General features: G+C 30.8%; 1 protein-coding gene across 1 annotated transcript in view; it reads right to left on the bottom strand.

Moving 5' to 3' along the window:
• Nucleotides 1-17512, bottom strand: part of LOC107441065 (uncharacterized) — a 45808-nt gene extending 28296 nt beyond the window's left edge. Inside the window, exon 1 of the mRNA XM_087159806.1 lies at nt 17316-17512. The gene's annotated coding sequence lies outside the window, so the exon portion shown is untranslated. The remainder of the gene's footprint in view (nt 1-17315) is intronic.
• Nucleotides 17513-18044: the final 532 nt, after the last annotated feature.

The raw sequence follows: 18044 nt of genomic DNA, 5'->3' as shown, positions 1-18044 counted from the left end.
CTTATTTTTCTCACACTGTAAAAAATTCCGGATCAAATTATAATATAAAGTACCGGCACTTTGGGTGCATAATCCGTTAACTCCATTTTACCGTAAAATCCATTGTCACTAGTAAAATATTATACTGTAATTTTTACAATAATATTTTTTAAATTAGAGTGATTCAGTGATTTTACGGTAATTATTACTGCATAAATTACGATATAGATAAAGAATTTACTATCCTCCCCCCTAAAAAAAGTATTCGGGAAAAAAGTAGACTTGTCACCGCGACAGATCTCTATCCCCAGGAGAGGCATTTATGGGTTAATTGAAATATATTAATTATCAGCAAATAATTTTACATACAGCTAATGGAAAATTATGATTTAACATTTAAACGTTACTCTGATTAGCTTTAAGTCTATAATTTTATTTATTTATTAGTCTATTTGAAAAAAAAAACTAATTTGCTCTTTCATTTGTTGTGATAAAACCTTCATTATCAATGAAATCATACTTTAAAAGAAATCACACTCTAAACAATGTATTTATAAAAAAATTTCGACTTAATAATTTTTTTTCTTTTTTTTTAAAAAAAGTTGTTTTAAATCAATTTGAAAAAAAGAAAGAAAGAAACATAGTTGATTTAAATCATTGATTTTTTAAAAAATATCAAAGAATTCAAATTGCGATTTCAATCATGATTCGCATGAGGTTTTACCGTAATGCCAACCCTGCGTTACGGTAAAACCTCATAAATTTTCAGATGCAAGATTATTTGATTCCTTTTTCTACTTTGAGTTCGTAAATAATTTTCTTCCAAAAATTTTATAAATAAAAAAGCCAAATTGCTGAGAAAAAAAATGTCTCCATACGCATGTCAACACATTTTTTACGACTATAAAAAATGTTGAACATTAAACTTCACTTTTTACTTTTAAAGCTTATTTTTCTTCAGCATTATGGAAAACCACCATTAATATTCAATATTTTGATGTCAATGCGCGATTTCTAAATCTCTTTCATTTCTATCTATCACACCTAAAGCTTTTCTATCCTCTATATCTGATTTAAGTATTTTTCAGCTTTCCAAAAGTATCAGATATGGAAATGATAATAATCTAGAATTGTTTTTCTTGATCTGTTACAAACGTTGGAACAAGAATCTACAATTTCTGAAGTAGATTCCATGAATAAACTAACTAGCCATCATGTTTTAATGACTGTATTAACATATTTAAAAACTGTTTAAGAATACTAATTAGATTTAAGCGTTATTTTTAAGGTGTCCCTAAATTATGATTGTGGCGTATTCAACGCGTAGGTAGAATAACTTAATTTTGCAGGGTTTTTCCTTGCTTCAGTTAGAGGAAATAAAACAGAGAAAGTCATCCACTTTAAAAAATATTTTGTTTTTTGAAGATAATGTAGCGCGCAACGATTCAGCTGCTATGCAATTAAATTTCGAAAACAAGCTTTGAAAATCTGGCGAAAAAAATGGCTATTTTATAACTACGATTGCGTTTGTATTTGTAATTGCGTTTTATTTTAAAATAATCTATAAGAATTGTGGTGCAAATCTCTCTGAGTTTGATTATGAGCAACCTTATAAGTTGTGAGAAGGAACACTCTTTTTTCCTCAAGTTAACTCCAAGTGGAGCTTTCCTATCTCCTTTACACCATAGGTTAAATATTACCACTCTCTTTCGGAAACTCTATTGTTGGCGCGTTTCGATTTCGTCTGTAATTGTTTGCTATCGATAACCAGTTGACGAGTGCTTCTGGCTGCCTCCAATGTTGCTATTCATCAACAGAAACTAAAATTCATCGTTAAATTGATGTATGTATGATTTATGTTGTGTAAGAACGATATTTATATTTTAACCGTGATGGTTCTGGGGATAGAGCTATCGCCTCTTAATGAGGTAACCCGGGTTCGAATCCCAGTTATAGCTGATTGATAGGAATTCCGCACCCAGCCAGCACCAACCACAGTGCTGACGTGAAATATCCTCAGTGGTAGACGGAACTTGAGTTAGAATCCCCTTGCAGTCGGACTAACCTTGGGAGGGTGTCGTGGTTTTCCTCTATATGTTACGCAAATGCGGGTTAATTCCATAAAAAAAAAACCTTATCAAAGGCTAGTTTATCACAAGGCTTGATCCAGGAGTACCCTTGTCTTCAGGATTGGATTTAAAATTGCAAGTCAACGAAGTTGAATATTAGTAGTCATAAACTCAAAAGAAAAAATTTATAATTTCCATCCACTTTTGCTCGAATAAACCTAGCTTGAATTCGTCTCTCTGCTACGCGTATATCTGATTTACATACTCATTTTAAGAATTGGTGCTATCTAAATTACTGATTGTCTTGTAAAAATAAATTTGCTGATTCTTATGTGTATCATGTCTTACTGTAATTATAAGTTTTAGTGTTGCCAAATAACGAACATGGTGGTTACTTTACACCAAGTATTATAAAAGAAATTTCTAGGTTTTTCACAGAAATTTTGGTGTAATGGAACGCCACTTCGGTGTAAAGTAGTTATCATCGTTTTTGGTGTCCAGAAGTGCGGAATTTTTTGTGCATTGTATGCATAATTTTATTACTATGTATTAAAATATCACGAATTTAAAAGAGAATCTTAGATTGCGAAATTGTATATTAACATCCCACTCGTTCTATCAGTATAGTGAACAAAAATAAATTAATAAATTAAAATAATAAATGGATATATAAAGATATCACTCTGAATAACTTGTACTAGTAATTGGGTTTCCCTTTATACTAAAATTCAATCTTTGGTTCACTTCAAATATGCAAATTAATAAGTGCTGGGTATCAATAAAGTTACATTATCAAGAACGAAAACGTTTGCCTGCATAAACATACCTTTTTTTGATCGATTTAGATTCTTAAACATCTAAGTATGGGGCAAGGATAACCGTAAAATGAAAAAAATTATCCCCATACTTTAGTCAGAAGAGCTGTCAAAAGTTTACAGTTTAGACGCACTGAGGGTTGACCTTTCCTTCTTTCTCCTGTGGTTTTTCGTCCAACCTAGTTTATATAGTAGCTGTGGTGGCTCAGAAGATAAAGCCCTCGTCTACCAATGAGGTGACTCGGGTTCGAATCCAAGCGGCGACTGGTCGATATGAATTCTGCTCTCGGCTCGCATCGACCACACTGCTAACGCAAAATATCCTCAGTGGTAGACGGATCCTGGGTTAGAATCCCCTTGCCATCGGGCTAACTTTTGAGGGTTTCGTAGTTTTCCTCTACAGGAACGCAAATGCGGGTTAGTTCCATCAAACAGTCCTCCACGAAGGCTAGTTTATCCCAATGCTTGATAAAGGAGTTCCGTTGTCTTTTGGATAAATTTCAAAATTTCAGTGCAACAGAGTTGAACATTGATTGTTGCAAACTCAAAATTAGTTCAACTATTCAACGCCTGTTATAAAATAAAATATAAAAACTAGTTTAAAAATTTGTTTGATCAGCTTACTATTGAGCGTGTATTGTCATTTACAATTACCACAGAACAAGCGATTCCAGCGCTTGTACCATTTAACTCCGCTTGACATATCATCATCATCAAAAAATATTTCTTCTGCGTTTTGCATCAACTCGTAATTGTAGAACAGTTTTATCACAACAATTCAATACATCAGATAATAAAGAGATTGAAAGCTTAAATCCATCATTCTTGTATTTTTCTTAATTCGCATAAAACTTTCATATGCCTATAAACATAACGATTTCACGCTTTGTAAGCATTGTATCTCGCTGGCAGCCATCAGAATCTTAAAAGTTTTTGTCAGTTTGAATTTTCGGTATATCATCAAAAGCACTCCATCATTCTTACGTCCTATCAACATGTCATCGAGAATCGAGAGTTTGTTGAGCTTAAGATAACGGATTGACAGTAAAGGCATGGTATTCAAATCAAACTGATGAAGATGATGAACGTAATCGGAAATAAGCCATGCTTCGTTGAGCCTGAAACTGAGATTTCCAGTTTTCATTACTCCAATTTGATTCCTTCGAAGTTATGATTTGTACGAAGGCCGTGAAGTTTAGCTATATTTCACACAGCCAAAAAAAAAAAGTTATTGACTTAATTCTCGATCAAGTTTCGTGTTCTCAACGACAGGGGGCATTATTTCCAGAAGTTGTTTCAACTTCCAGTAGAAGATTCGCTTATACTGACCTTTACTGTTATTATTTCGGTTTGCATCATATTTCAGCTTATTTTTTAAATATAATTATTTTTTTTCGAAAAAATCGTTTGTAAGTGACGGCATTCGTTCTGCTTTTGGTTGCACTATGAGTTGAAGAACTAATTGGTTATCTGAAATTAAGATGCTAAATTCTCAACACGCCGAATTCAATGGAGTAATACATTCACCCTTTGACGTAGAATTTTTGTTAAAATTATTTTTCATTATTTTGTATTCATTTAGGTCAAAATAAGTGAAAAATATTATATTTAACATTCTAATACAGTTATGTTATGAAATACAGTATAAGATACCGGTGTCTTTTCTGCGTTAAAGGTTGAATATTCCAAAGACGGCACATTTCCAAACAAAAAATTTTCAAATTTGCACTTATTTGCAGTTATTTGAATTTAGGAAAAAACAGTTATTCATCACTGACGTTTATTTAATTTACAAAATCAATTATTGATACATTTTTGATCATCAATAAAGAAAAAGAAATTTTCAAACTATTTTTTTTTGGATTTTATATTTTATTACAAATATAATTCCGTTAATCTCTCAGATTTTAGTAACCAGACTGTTTTTTGATCATTAAAAAATACCCAAATGTATTTTTGCTCGTAATTAGAGAATTATAAAAAAATGTATCTAAAAGCAATACTGACGTGTCATCTGCGTCAAAGGATTAAAGAGGAAAAACAGGAAAAAAAGTATTGTCATGTTATGCTATGACATCAGAGGAGAACGTCATAGCAGAATATGAAATTTTTTTTTTAAGGTAAAGGCTGAATAAAACAATTATAAAACAATATTAAAAACGATTCGTCGATTTTTATTTCTTATTATTGTACACAAATTAGACGTTTTTCTTTAAAAATATCTGCATTTTATGAAACCCTATCGCCAATCCAAAGAAATTCGCTGAAATTACTCTTCGCTCGCTGGCAACGAAAAAGAATAATAGGCTGCAAACATGAAATTGTTCACTATTGTGTGATTGTCGCTAGTAAATATATTTCAATATTTCCATTATTGAGTAATACCTATCAGTAATACTCAATAAAAGTCAAATTTTACTTCAATTGTTTAGATATTTATTTTTAATGATAATGCTAATGCATATTGTAACAAAACCGATGAAATTTTCTTCCCGCGTTGTCAACGAAAAGCTGAAGCGAACTAAGCTATAATTAAAAAACATATTTATTTTTTTTACTATTTGAATCGATATTATTGTTGCTAGTGAAGACATTTCATCATTCTTTATATTGCACATATTAAAAGAACATATCAATGTTATTCGATAAAAGTAAAATTCTATTTCAAACATTTAGGCATTTATTGTTTATGAATATTTTAAAGTGTAATGTAAATCAGTAATATGAACTTACCTATTTTTTTAAATTTTTTTATTTTATACTGTTTTACTGTTTTTTTTTTACTGTTTTAAGGAACCCTTTCTTTCGAATACGAAAAAGTAAGGAAAAAAGTGAATACCGGTAAGCCAATAGAAATTTTTTTTTCAAAATATCAAAATATTAATAAATCATTCCAAGTTTACGCAGTTAGGCAGTGATTTTACCTTAATTTGATAGTATTTTAAAATTATGGAGAAAAAAAATGCAACAATTGAAGCTTCATGGTTAACATTTTGTTTACCTCACTTTAAATTTTCTGTTCATTAAATTTTTAATAACTGATGGAAGTGAAACAGAATTTGCCATGAATGGTTTCTCTTCCGCTATAACGTCCTCTTAAGGTTTCAATTAATCTCCTTAAACTGCTGAAATAAACTTTTTAAGACATTTGATAAACTTGAAACTAGCATGAAGAATAAATAAATATTAAATGAAGTTCAATCTCCATCAAAATGTTTGCAACTACATACATAATACCTAGATGCAAGTTTTCACACAGATAAATTTCTGTCGCATTTAAGATTGTTCATTGGGAAAATAACTAATTTCTTTGGCATTTATTTTTAATTTCTAATACCAAAAAGATGACGACATTTAATCACTCCCACTGATGTCAAGGACCTTATAACATTAAAATAGCTGCTGCTACGTGGGTTTTTTAGAAAAGGAATTTATTTATGTCAATTCCAATCATTATGCCTTATATGCTTTTGATGATTCTCTAGCTTTGATGATTCTCTAGCTTAGATTCTCTTTTCTTACATTCAGTTAAACATAAAATTTGAGGTAGGATGCTTTACGAGTTCCAGTATTTGTATGGGTGTTCAAAACTTGCTTTTTTAACAAGAAAAAAATGCGGCAATATATGGGAAAATAGGTGGAGTGTTATGTACTGATGAAAAGAGCAAGAAGTGATTTATCTCTGTCAAAAATGAATCATAAGAAAAAAATCTTAAAAAGTAAGAAAAAATGTATGCTAGTAGATGCTTATTTAACCTGTTGAATTTTCCGTGCACCTATGAATGATTAGACACATATAAAAACCGCACCTTCTTAAAGGAAAATTTTCTAAAATAACGAAATTAGAGAATTGTTGAAAAAATATTATTATTTTTAATCGGAAATATAAATTGAAAGACACTATGTGTAACAAAAAATTATTGATTTTTTAAGTCTAAAATATGTATTGATGAATTTTTTTCATACCAAATATAATCTACTTTTTAGTTGAAAATATGCATTGATGGACTTTATGTAGCAAATATGATTTATTTTTTAGATGAAAATATGCATTGATGGAATTTTCAAAGCAAATAGGATTTATTTTAAGTCGAAAATATGCATTGGTAAGCTTTTTAAGGCAAATACGATTTATTTTTTAGTCGAAAGTATAGATCGATTGACTTTCTCATAGCAAATATGATTTTGTTTTTAGTTGAAAATATGCATTTACACTCTTTTTTTTGTAACAAGTAAGATTTATTTTTTAAGCAAAAATATGCATTGATGATCATTGTTTTTCATAAAAAGTATGATTTATATTTTACGAAGGAAAACTTTCTGATGTCACAGATAAAGCTCAAATATACCACAATAATTTGGCTCTTTTTTTCCATGCAATGCTACTAAAAATATAGAATATTATTATTACTATTCACATTAGAATTAAAAGATGTATTGATTTACTGCTTTTCATTGTATTTTCTGAAGGTAAAAAACCTTTAGTTTAACTCCGGAAAACAAATAAGATTATAGATCTAACGAGTGAATGTATTTTTATTTTTACTGCATCCTATTCATGATGAATGGTAATCACTTACCAAATTATCATTACCAAAACCTCACTTGGGTATCATTGATAGTAATTTCCTCATTTCCAAAATTAAATGACTTCAAGTGATGATAAAGGAAGGAATTATTTGAAAAAAATAAAACGTAGATAAAAACAGGAAGTCAAAGTATGAATATTCAGGGTAATTTCTATTTCAGTTCTCGCTTTCACCCAACAATCAGGTAACACAACGGGTTTATTTAGTTCAACACCGATCCTATCTTCATAATTACATTACAGTATATCTAAATCGCTTAGAGGTTAGGACGTATTCATCACATTTGAAGTTAAACTATTTCCTTTACAAAAGCAATTGTTTCAATTTAGTTGTATGATCTGACAGACTCAATAAAGACTTCGATAATTGAGTGCATTTACAAAATAAATAAAATGGATCTTTTAAAAATGAATACTTAAAAAAAGGACAATTTTTCATAACTTGTCATCCGCATTTTCATAGCTTATTGTATATTTTTGGAATCCATAGCAAAAAAATTCTCAATAGTATGCAATAAGGTCGCAAGCAAATATATCGAAAATAAATAGGAAATATTAATAATATATTTATATTTATTACCGTCGTTGAGTAGCCGACCCAATTTTGGGTTTACGACTACTGATGATCAACTCCATAGCCTTGTAATTTTGAACCCAATCCAGAAGACAAGGGAACTTCTGAATCAAGCATTGGGACACATTTGCATTCGTGGAGGACTTTTTGATGGAACTAGCCCGCATTTGCGTTACATGGGGAGGAAAACCACGAAAGTCTCCCACGGCAAGGCAGGCGGCAAGGGGACTCTAACCCATCATCCGTCTACCACTGAAGATGTTTTACGTCAGCACCGTGGTCGGTGCAAGCCGGTAGCGGAATTCGTTTCGACCAGCCATTGCTGGGATTCGAACTCGGTTCACCTCATTGGAAGACGAACGCTCTATCCCCTGAGCCATCACGGTTCATAAATAATATATAGAATTGCTTCTGCGAAAGTCACAATGAGGAGCATAAATACCAGTCTGATTGCCTAGCTAAACTTAGAGGTGTTTCTATCAATCGCCTTTCAAATGTTCTCTGTTTTCTCGGGATATCAAACAGGTTTTGATGTCTTTAGTACCGCCGTCCTCACTAATGATTCTTTAGATTTCAATATCGCTTTCATTTTTCTTTGGATTCCATCTCTTTGGATTTTTTCTTTGGATTTGAGACTCCTTATTAATATATATTTTTTTGGATTCTTGAAAAGAATTCTAAAATATAGATTAAGGAGTGCCATTGCTTAATGCCCGGTATGAATGAGAAATACAAGCGTTTGTTGAGTTGACACATGCACGAAATTCGCTTTTTCGAACTTCCAAGGCCTCTTCCCTCGCCACCTTTGATTTCAGATTAAATTTTCCTTATCTAACTTTTGATGAGAGCATATCATTCAGAGCATATCATTCCACAGAAATATACCATCCAGAAAATGATGATAATAAAGGCATCACTTTCTCAGAAGACGGAAAAAAACGCTTGTTGATTTTTAGAAATTCTGTGAATTTATTTCTCGAAAATTTTTAGCTATAAAATTATATGATTAGTTATTTAGGATAAGTAATTTAGTACTGCACAGTTGCCTGTCTTTTGGGTTCTTTTTTTTAAGATTTGCTTTTATTATATTTTTTGAATTAATAAATGCTAAAAATGTGTATTAATGTAAATTACGAAAAAAAAATTATTAAAAGTCCAAAATAAGAAAATATACTATCTACCTAAATTTAAAAAGTGCGTATTGCAAGATTTAATTTGCATGATTTTGACAGAAAAAGTTAAAGAGAATCTTTACGGTGAGCTATATTTCTCAAATTCTAACTAGAGATTCCGCCGAATAGAGTTGACGAAGGCGTCGTCGTCGGCCATTTTTTTTTATTTTATTTTATAACCGTCGTTGAACAGCCGACCCAATTTCATGGGTTTACGACTACTTACGTTCAACTCCGTAGCCTTGTAATTTTGAACCAATCCAGAAGACAAGGAAACTCCTGGATCAGTACCCCCAGAGGTATTGATTTGTTGTGGGAACATGGAGGACTTTGAGACTCGACAGATTTAACGTGCATCAGTCACCATTTACTACACGGGGAGTCTTCGGCCGGCGAGGATCGAACCCACGACCTCTTGGATATGGGCCCAGCGCCCTACCGACCAGGCTATCCCGGCCCCGTCGTCGGCCATTATGGCAGAGGGGGTACGAGTGTTCTTGTTTTACAGTGGCGCCATCTATTGCCAAGAATTCGACTTCTACCGCATCCATACGTCACGCCCGTTTATAGGGTGGGCCATCCATTCATTCATCCGAAGATCGTAATTTTGTCCCGACTGAACCAAAGAACGATCTATCTCCAATTCAGTATTCCCAGAGGTATAATTTGTTATTTGAATATGGGTGACTTTGTGACCCGACAGATTTAACGTCCACCACTCACCACTTACAAACGGGGAGTCTTCGGCCTGCTGGATTCAAAGTCCTGTTCTTCTAAATGTGAGACGACCAGGCTGTCCCGGCCAGCCGAATAGAGTAAGTAAATATCCAATATCAGTTTGATAAAAAAAATAAGCCATTTTTTTAGTGCTTATTAGACGAAATGAATCAGAGACAGATAGACATTAAAGAATGAGCAATAAACTCTTAGTGAATCTTGTTTTTAATCCAATAGAGCTATAAGCTTTTAAACATTACTGATGTTTTCTTTTGAATAATTGAAAAAGTAAAGGTGAAACAAAGTCTTCGTTTGTAAAACACATACTATTAAAAGCTTTCTGCAGGATATTATTTAAAAGTTATCGAATTCGCAATGCCTCAAAGGAAAATAAACTTAATATTTTGCACAATTACTCAAAAACAATTCAATTTAAAAAAAACCATCGAACCATAATTAATATCTGTGCCTTGAACATGTACATGCTACAACCTTAATAAGGTGTTAAATTAATGCTAAAACTATAACAAGGTATTAAATTTAGTCATGTTTCCGTTCAAGAACTATTTTGTATTTATTGAACATTTTACTTCATAAAGAGAGAATTTCCCCATAATATGGACTCGAATCCTTATTATAGTTACAACGATTTCAGACCAATTACGATTCAAAAAGATCCAGAATATTTAACAAAGTTTTTAAGAGAGTCGGATAGACGTATGTTTATATGATACATTTGAGTGCCTTTTTAAAATTTAAACTTATATATTTTATTCTACTAGATACTTTTTAAGTCAATATTCTATTTCTAAAAATGGGAATAACTACCATTTCTATTTTTCCTTCTCTTCTGAATGAGAATACTCTTTTTCCTAAAAACAGGAAGAGAAATGATAAGGATGTATTTATTTTCAAAAGAAAAGAAATTTCCTGTGAATTGTGGGAAATATTGCGCAAAAGAGGATATGAACAATAAAGACACCACTGAATATTAACTGGGCGAAGCTTTTAATGCTAATGATTGTGTAACGCGCATTTGAAAACAGTCTGAAAGTAATGTGTTCCCACATTTCTCTATTTACTAATACTATACTTGTCTTTTTAAATAAAAGAAGTTTTATTATAAAAAAAAAACTATTTTGTTGAGTTATACCTTTGAATTTAGAACCTTGACAGATTTCAGCGAAGCGTTTAGTAATATTTTTTTAAGGTTACGTTAATGTATTTAAAATGAGCTGAATTTGTTCTTCGAACAAAGTAAAAAATAAAAAGAAATCGAACGTTATCAATGTATTAGTATTTATTAACCCAGCGTTATCATGCAGAATTTATAAAAAGATTTATAGAAGTTAAAAAATTGAAAAAGATTTAAAGAATTTAATGAAAGATTTATTTGTATTTCTAGAAACACGTTTCAAAAGCTCAACAGTAAACAAAAATAAATATGAAGTTATAGAACTTTTAAAATATTAATTCGTTGGTTTTAATTGTGCTTTCCTGACGCGATGAATCAAGGATCGAAAATTATTGAAATACGTACAATACTCCCAGTGAATCTCTTTTTTGATCAAATAGAGCTGTAAACTAGCAAACATCAGTAAAGTTTACTATCACAGCTAGATTAGATCAAAACTAAATAAGTTCAATTAAAATCTATGAGCACTCCAACTTCATTTTAATTTTACTCTCCTGGGGCAATGAATCAAGGATCGATAATTATTAAAAAACATGCAATTAACTCACAGTGAATCTCGTTTTTTATCAAATAGAGATGCAAACATCTCTGATGCCATATTTTAAAAAATTGGAAAAAAAAGAGAGAATGGTCTAAAATTTGTAATTTGTTCGAAAAAATTCATTTTTCACTCTTTTCTCTAGAACAAACTAATTAAAAAATTTTGAACTCTTTACGAGCTAAAAAAATACACTCATACGGACACTGAAACTTTTCCTTTTACTATTACAGATTAGTGTAGTGATTAGTGTAGTGATAATGTACGAGCAAAATTATTTCTCATTTTTTAAATGCATCTAATTTATTGAAAATGTAATTTTACTTCACTTGCAAAACTACAAAAATATCCACAACTTGAGTAATAACGGTAAAATTGGAAATGTTTAAGTATAGTTTCAATTTAAAGCGAAAAAAATTATTCTTAAAATATTTTTTAAATATATGTAACTAATGAGCATAAATATTTAATAATTAAGGAAGAAATAAAAATCTATTTCTCAGGTATATTTGAAATATTTATTCTAATTTTTCTTCCAGGTATTTTTAAAATCATGCATAAAATAAACATTAAGAACCAATTTTAAACACTCATTTATTTACTCTATTGTTCATGTTTTATAAAAATGATATCATTCAAGTCATGGAACATCCATCCCCGGCAAGGCATGGATGTTCTTTTATTCTCTGTACTATCTGTCCTCACTGTGAAAGCAACGTTGACCCACCTAGTATGGTGACCCTGAAAGAGTGGCCAACAAATCTGCCCTGTAAATGCCTGAATTGACGAAATGTGTTAACACAGGTGAGAATTGGAATTTAAAATAATAATAATAATGATATCATTCGCTTGTGTAAATCATATCTCTATAATAACTTTATTTAAGCTTACTAGTCTTTAGTGACTCATAACAAACTTATCTTTGCTACTTTTGTACAGTAAATAATTTTAGAATTGGTGTTATGAAAAATTTTGCAATTAGTTGAATGAGTTGGAGTGGTTATTGTTATCAAGAATTACACGACAAAATATGGACGTTTCCAAGTGATAACAGGGTGTTATCTGTATTTTATTCCCCAGGTGTAATGTGATGAGTCGTTGTTTAGATAAGCTGATTCGTTTTACTACCGTGCTCTCATTATTTGTTTCAGTTAAAAATTTCTTTCCAATTTCATTTTTATTTAGATTATAGGTTTTCAACGTGGCGAGTCGCTGGTGGCCTCTGATAGGACAAAATTAACCGTCACCCCCGACCACAGGGCGATTAAATATTGCAAATGGGGATTAATAAATTATCTGCCAATCGAAACTTTTTCGTTGAAAATGCACCCCATATGCATTTTATTAACAAACTATATGTGAAATGATTAATAAATATGATTTGATTTACTAAATATGATTGATATCATTGATTGATATGAATGATATGGATATGATTCAATAAATATTATTGATATGAATGATATTGATATGATTTAATAAATATGAATGATATTTATATGATTTAATAAATATTATTGATATTATTGCTATGAATGATATTTATATGATTTAATAAATATGATTGATATCATTTATTGACATGAATGATATTGACATGATTTAATAAATATGATTGATATGAATGATATTGATATGATTTAATAAATATGATTGATATGAATGATATTTATATGATTTAATAAATATTATTGATATTATTGCTATGAATGATATTTATATGATTTAATAAATATGATTGATATCATTTATTGACATGAATGATATTGACATGATTTAATAAATATGATTGATATGAATGATATTGATATGATTTAATAAATATGATTGATATGAATGATATTGATATGATTTAATAATACTATAACATTCTGGAAATTATTTCATGTTCATTTCTTAAAATTTTTCTTTATTTTAGAAATGAATCTTGTAATGTTTGCCATATTTTGAGAAATGCTTTAAAAGCAATGAGATTTTCAATTTTGATTGAAGTATAATTCAAGCATTACTGGTTTTCAGTGATTCAAGCTTCAGCGGTCAGTGAGATGACGTGTGATCACTCTGATCAAGCAGCGAAGGGAGGGAGATTGCGCTGACGGAATTGGTTCTCATTAAACTGTTCTACTGTGAAGTGCTAGTCCGCGATAACCTGGTTGGCAGAGCGCTGGACTCAAGTTCGTAAGAAAGGGAGTTTGAATCCAGCCGGACAAAGACTCCTCTTGTAGTAAATGGAGACTGGTGCACGTTAAATCTGTCGGGTTACAAATTCCTCCATGTTCCCATAAAAAATCAAACCTCTGGGGGTACTGAATTCGAGATTGATCATTCTCTCGCTCAGGTCAAAATTACGATCTGTGGATGAATGGATGTATGAATGAGTCTACCCTATAAACGGGGGTGGCAGAAGTCGAATTCTTGAGAAGAGATGGCGCCACTGGAAAGAAGAGCAACCGCACCCCTTGCCTTAATGGCCTACGACAATAACAGCAACTGCAAAGTGTTCGACTTCTCGCGCGTGTCGTCGGGCTACCAAAGCTGAGGGGCCATCCCCTCTGTAGACGATCAAAATTGTAATGGCATGTCTTCGAATCATCCTCAGGGATGTTTTCCAGACTACCGCCAATAGCCCATTATGCAACTCTAGTGCAATGGAAATAAACTACTACTACTGATACTACTACTCAGTTTTTGGAAAAGTTGCTACATGTTTTAAAAAGTCTCCGCTGTTAAAAATGCCGTTCACTGGTCAATAGCAAAATTTTCCAATTTTATACTGTACCTCCGATGACATTTCAGTGCACCAATACGCTATTTTATACAGTTAAACGCAAAAGTCTCATAAAAAATTATAAAGGCTATAAAATGACGTAGTTGGTGCTTATAAAATGATTGATTTACAAGTCTATTTAGTTGTTATCCTAATTAATAATTCAATATTAACCATCAAACAAAAATTATATATAGATACGAATATTATTATATGTGAGACTAATCTAAATTTTTGATCCATACATCCCTCTTCCGTAACCATCGTGGTCTCACCTTAATAATCTCCAAAGTAGAATTCATTTTTATCTTTCATTTTAGTGGGCCAAGAGAGGGTGTGGCACCAGCACGAATAAAAACTACATGATCTGAGTGCAAAATTAGATGATCAACTGCAGTTTTTCTTCAGAACCCAATTTCCCCATGACTAAAATTCAAAATGTTGTCTTTTGTTAGTGGAAAATCCATTATTATTAAGGCTTTCTGACTCATTTGAACATTGTATTGTAGACAGATTGTGACGTTAGCAGGATGGATTTTTCGGAATCAATAAAATAAAACATTTAACAAGAAAAAGGCTTTCATTTTGTGTTATAATTAATGATGTATAAATACTTAAGCGATGTTATTTTAATATGATGTACACGATGTTATTTTAAGTAAAATGTTATAAATACTAAAAAATAACATCGAGATTCTTGTATTATAGTAATATTGAAGGTGTTATAAGGTATACGATAATCCGTTAAAAAAATTATTACGAGCTTCAATTACACATTACGCTTCATTGTGCAGCTGAATGGCTTGTTGTTGAATGCTTTGTTGAAGAAATAAGTTTTTTGTTCGCTCATTTTCTAAATTATCGGAAAAAGATGTTTTTATTAGATTTTATTTATTTATTTATATTTTTTCAACTGGCGATGAGCAGCTAACCCAATTCTGAGTTTACAACAATCAGTCTCCGTAGCCTTGTCATTGGAGACTGCCTTTGATGGAATTAACTAGCACCTCGCTTAAGTGGAAAGGGAAACAACGAAAACCTCCCACGGTTATCCCGAAGAAAAGTTATTAAATTGTTAAAAAGGGATAATTGTTAAAAAGTATTATGTTTAAAAGAGAATAAAAAAATGTTCTAAACATTTTTTTAATTCCCTTTTAAACATTTTTTTCCATTCCTCCTACTTACTCTAAAACATTAACTAACAGTGGTTAATAATGTTAATATTTCTTTTTTCGACATAAAGAAAACTACAACGTGATAATTTCTTTTATTTCATAGTGCTTTATTTCATTTTATATGTTTCTTATACATTTTTAAATTAAGGAGAGTTATTTAGTAATATCACTGCTTTGTATTATTTGTCATGATCTAGGCAAAAAAAATTGTACTGTAGAAAATTTGCCAGTATTCTTAATCTTTTCAGGGGAATTTATAAAACTTTTTACAAACCAATTACAATAATTTAGAAAGTATAGAGTCAAAATAATACTATCTTTGATTAGTATTGTCCTTAAGAGATTTGTTAATGCGTGAGAATGTCTTAATTTTAAGGCATTTAACAATAACTTGTTGTAATGAGATAACATTACAAGACTTCTTTATGTAAAGTAACAAACTCGCACAATCTCTAATTAGTGCAGTTGTGAAAATGTGCTGTAAGTTGTAACGTGACTTTTAGTTTTTGATAATTTTCTAAATGCACCGTGAAAAAAATGTTTAAACTGTGCTGTGAAAATTTTGTTGGTATTTCTAAAAACAATCCGCAAAACTTTTTACAAATCAATTCTTACTCAAATTGAATTAACCCACAAAAACCTTTCATAAAATATAAAATTGAAATAATAACAACTTTGATTAGTATTCTCTTTTAAAGATTCGTTATATAGATTAATGTTTTTATTTTATTCATTTTCAATTCTCTGGACAGTTCATAAATTTTTCTATGAGATTACTCAATTATTTCTATAATGAAATAATATTATAATATCTTCAGATGTGAACTAACTAAGCCACACAATCTTTAACTAGTGTAGTCCGGAAAATGTGTTATAATGTGATTTTGTGTTTATGAGAATTTTAAAAGTAGTGCTAATATTTTAATAAATAGCATATTATCTCTATCATTTTTGTAATTTCCCACCTCTCTTATTTTATTCGATTGAAATGTTAGATTAGTTAGTAATTTATGGAAACTCGTAAAAAATTATTCGCAAATCTACAAAAAATTTTAAAAATTCATTGATACTAGTGGGTAGTGTTACCCTATTGATACTAGTGTTCAGCATAGGTAATTTTATGTTATTGACCCCTTTTTGTTTCGGTCAATAATTTTTTTTTTTAAATTCTTATTCATCTTTTTTTTTCTCCTTATAAATATCCCTTTTTCATTCTTGTATACAGGCAAGGTTTAGTTTCGCATTCGTCTTCAGCCCGCTTGTCTCGGTTTAATATAAACGTTTTAAATAACAGTTCCTTTAATGGTGCTGTCTGTGTTCATTTGTATTAATAAGTTCGCCTCTTTAGTATACGCACAGCTTATTTTTCCCATTTTTTGGACAGCTCTGCATTTTTTGACTCCTCACAGTGGCGTACACAGCATGAGGTACGCTACCAAAGTACTTAAGACGTATTCAAGACAAAGTACTCAAGACAAAGTACATATTTTAAGATGGTTTTGAAGTAAATTTAATAATGAAGTATAATGTAATTAAAATTTTAATCTTCTTCTCATTTAAAGAAACAACTTAAAAATAATATGTTAGAAATAGATTTTTACTACATTTCAATAAAGGAATAAGCAAATCTGAATCTCTAAAAAATAATTCGAAACTGAATATTTTCTCTCGTTTGAATTACTCTCATTTTCTTTGACCCACTAAACGAATAATTGTACTTCTTTACTTCTTATCTGTTTCCAACTAAACCAACCGTCGATAGCTCAGTTGGCAGAGCGGTGGACTGTAGAGGAAAATTCATAGACATCCATAGGTCGCTGGTTCGACTCCGGCTCGACGGACGCTTTTTTTCAAATCGTTTTCTTGCAATCGTTGTAAAGACTCAGACGATATGATTTTATCTGAAAGAAAACTCGTAAATTTTTCTTGTGTAATATTTCCAAATGTTAATATATTTATAGTAATTAATTTTTAAATTTACTGAATTTCTCTGCAGCAAGCTTGCCCTCAGACTCATCTGCATTTCACAGATACTGCATCTCTCTAATAATGTCTGAAGTTATAAATTTTTAAAAAAGGATTTTAAATTCAAATACTTTTTTTTTTTCGCACGAATCACTTCTTCAACCCACTAAACGAATTATTTGTATTTATTTACTTCCTATCTGTTTCCAACTATACCAACCGTCGATAGCTCAGTTGGCAGAGCGGTGGACTGTAGAGGAAAAATCATAGACATCCATAGGTCGCTGGTTCGACTCCGGCTCGACGGACGCTTTTTTTCAAATCGTTGTCTTTCGATCGTTATAAAAACTCAGACAATACGATTTTATCTAAAAGAAAACTCGTACTTTTTTATACAATATTGCCGAATGTTAACATATTCATAAAAATTAAATTTAATCATTATAATTCAAGCTAAATTGATTGCAAGTTTATTTATTCCAATGCATAT

Source organism: Parasteatoda tepidariorum, chromosome 3 (assembly GCF_982258835.1).
Source record: "Parasteatoda tepidariorum strain Cologne lab strain chromosome 3, Ptep-v5.0, whole genome shotgun sequence".
NCBI classification, from domain to species: Eukaryota; Metazoa; Arthropoda; class Arachnida; order Araneae; family Theridiidae; genus Parasteatoda; species Parasteatoda tepidariorum.
This window is presented reverse-complemented; position numbering and strand designations above follow the sequence as displayed.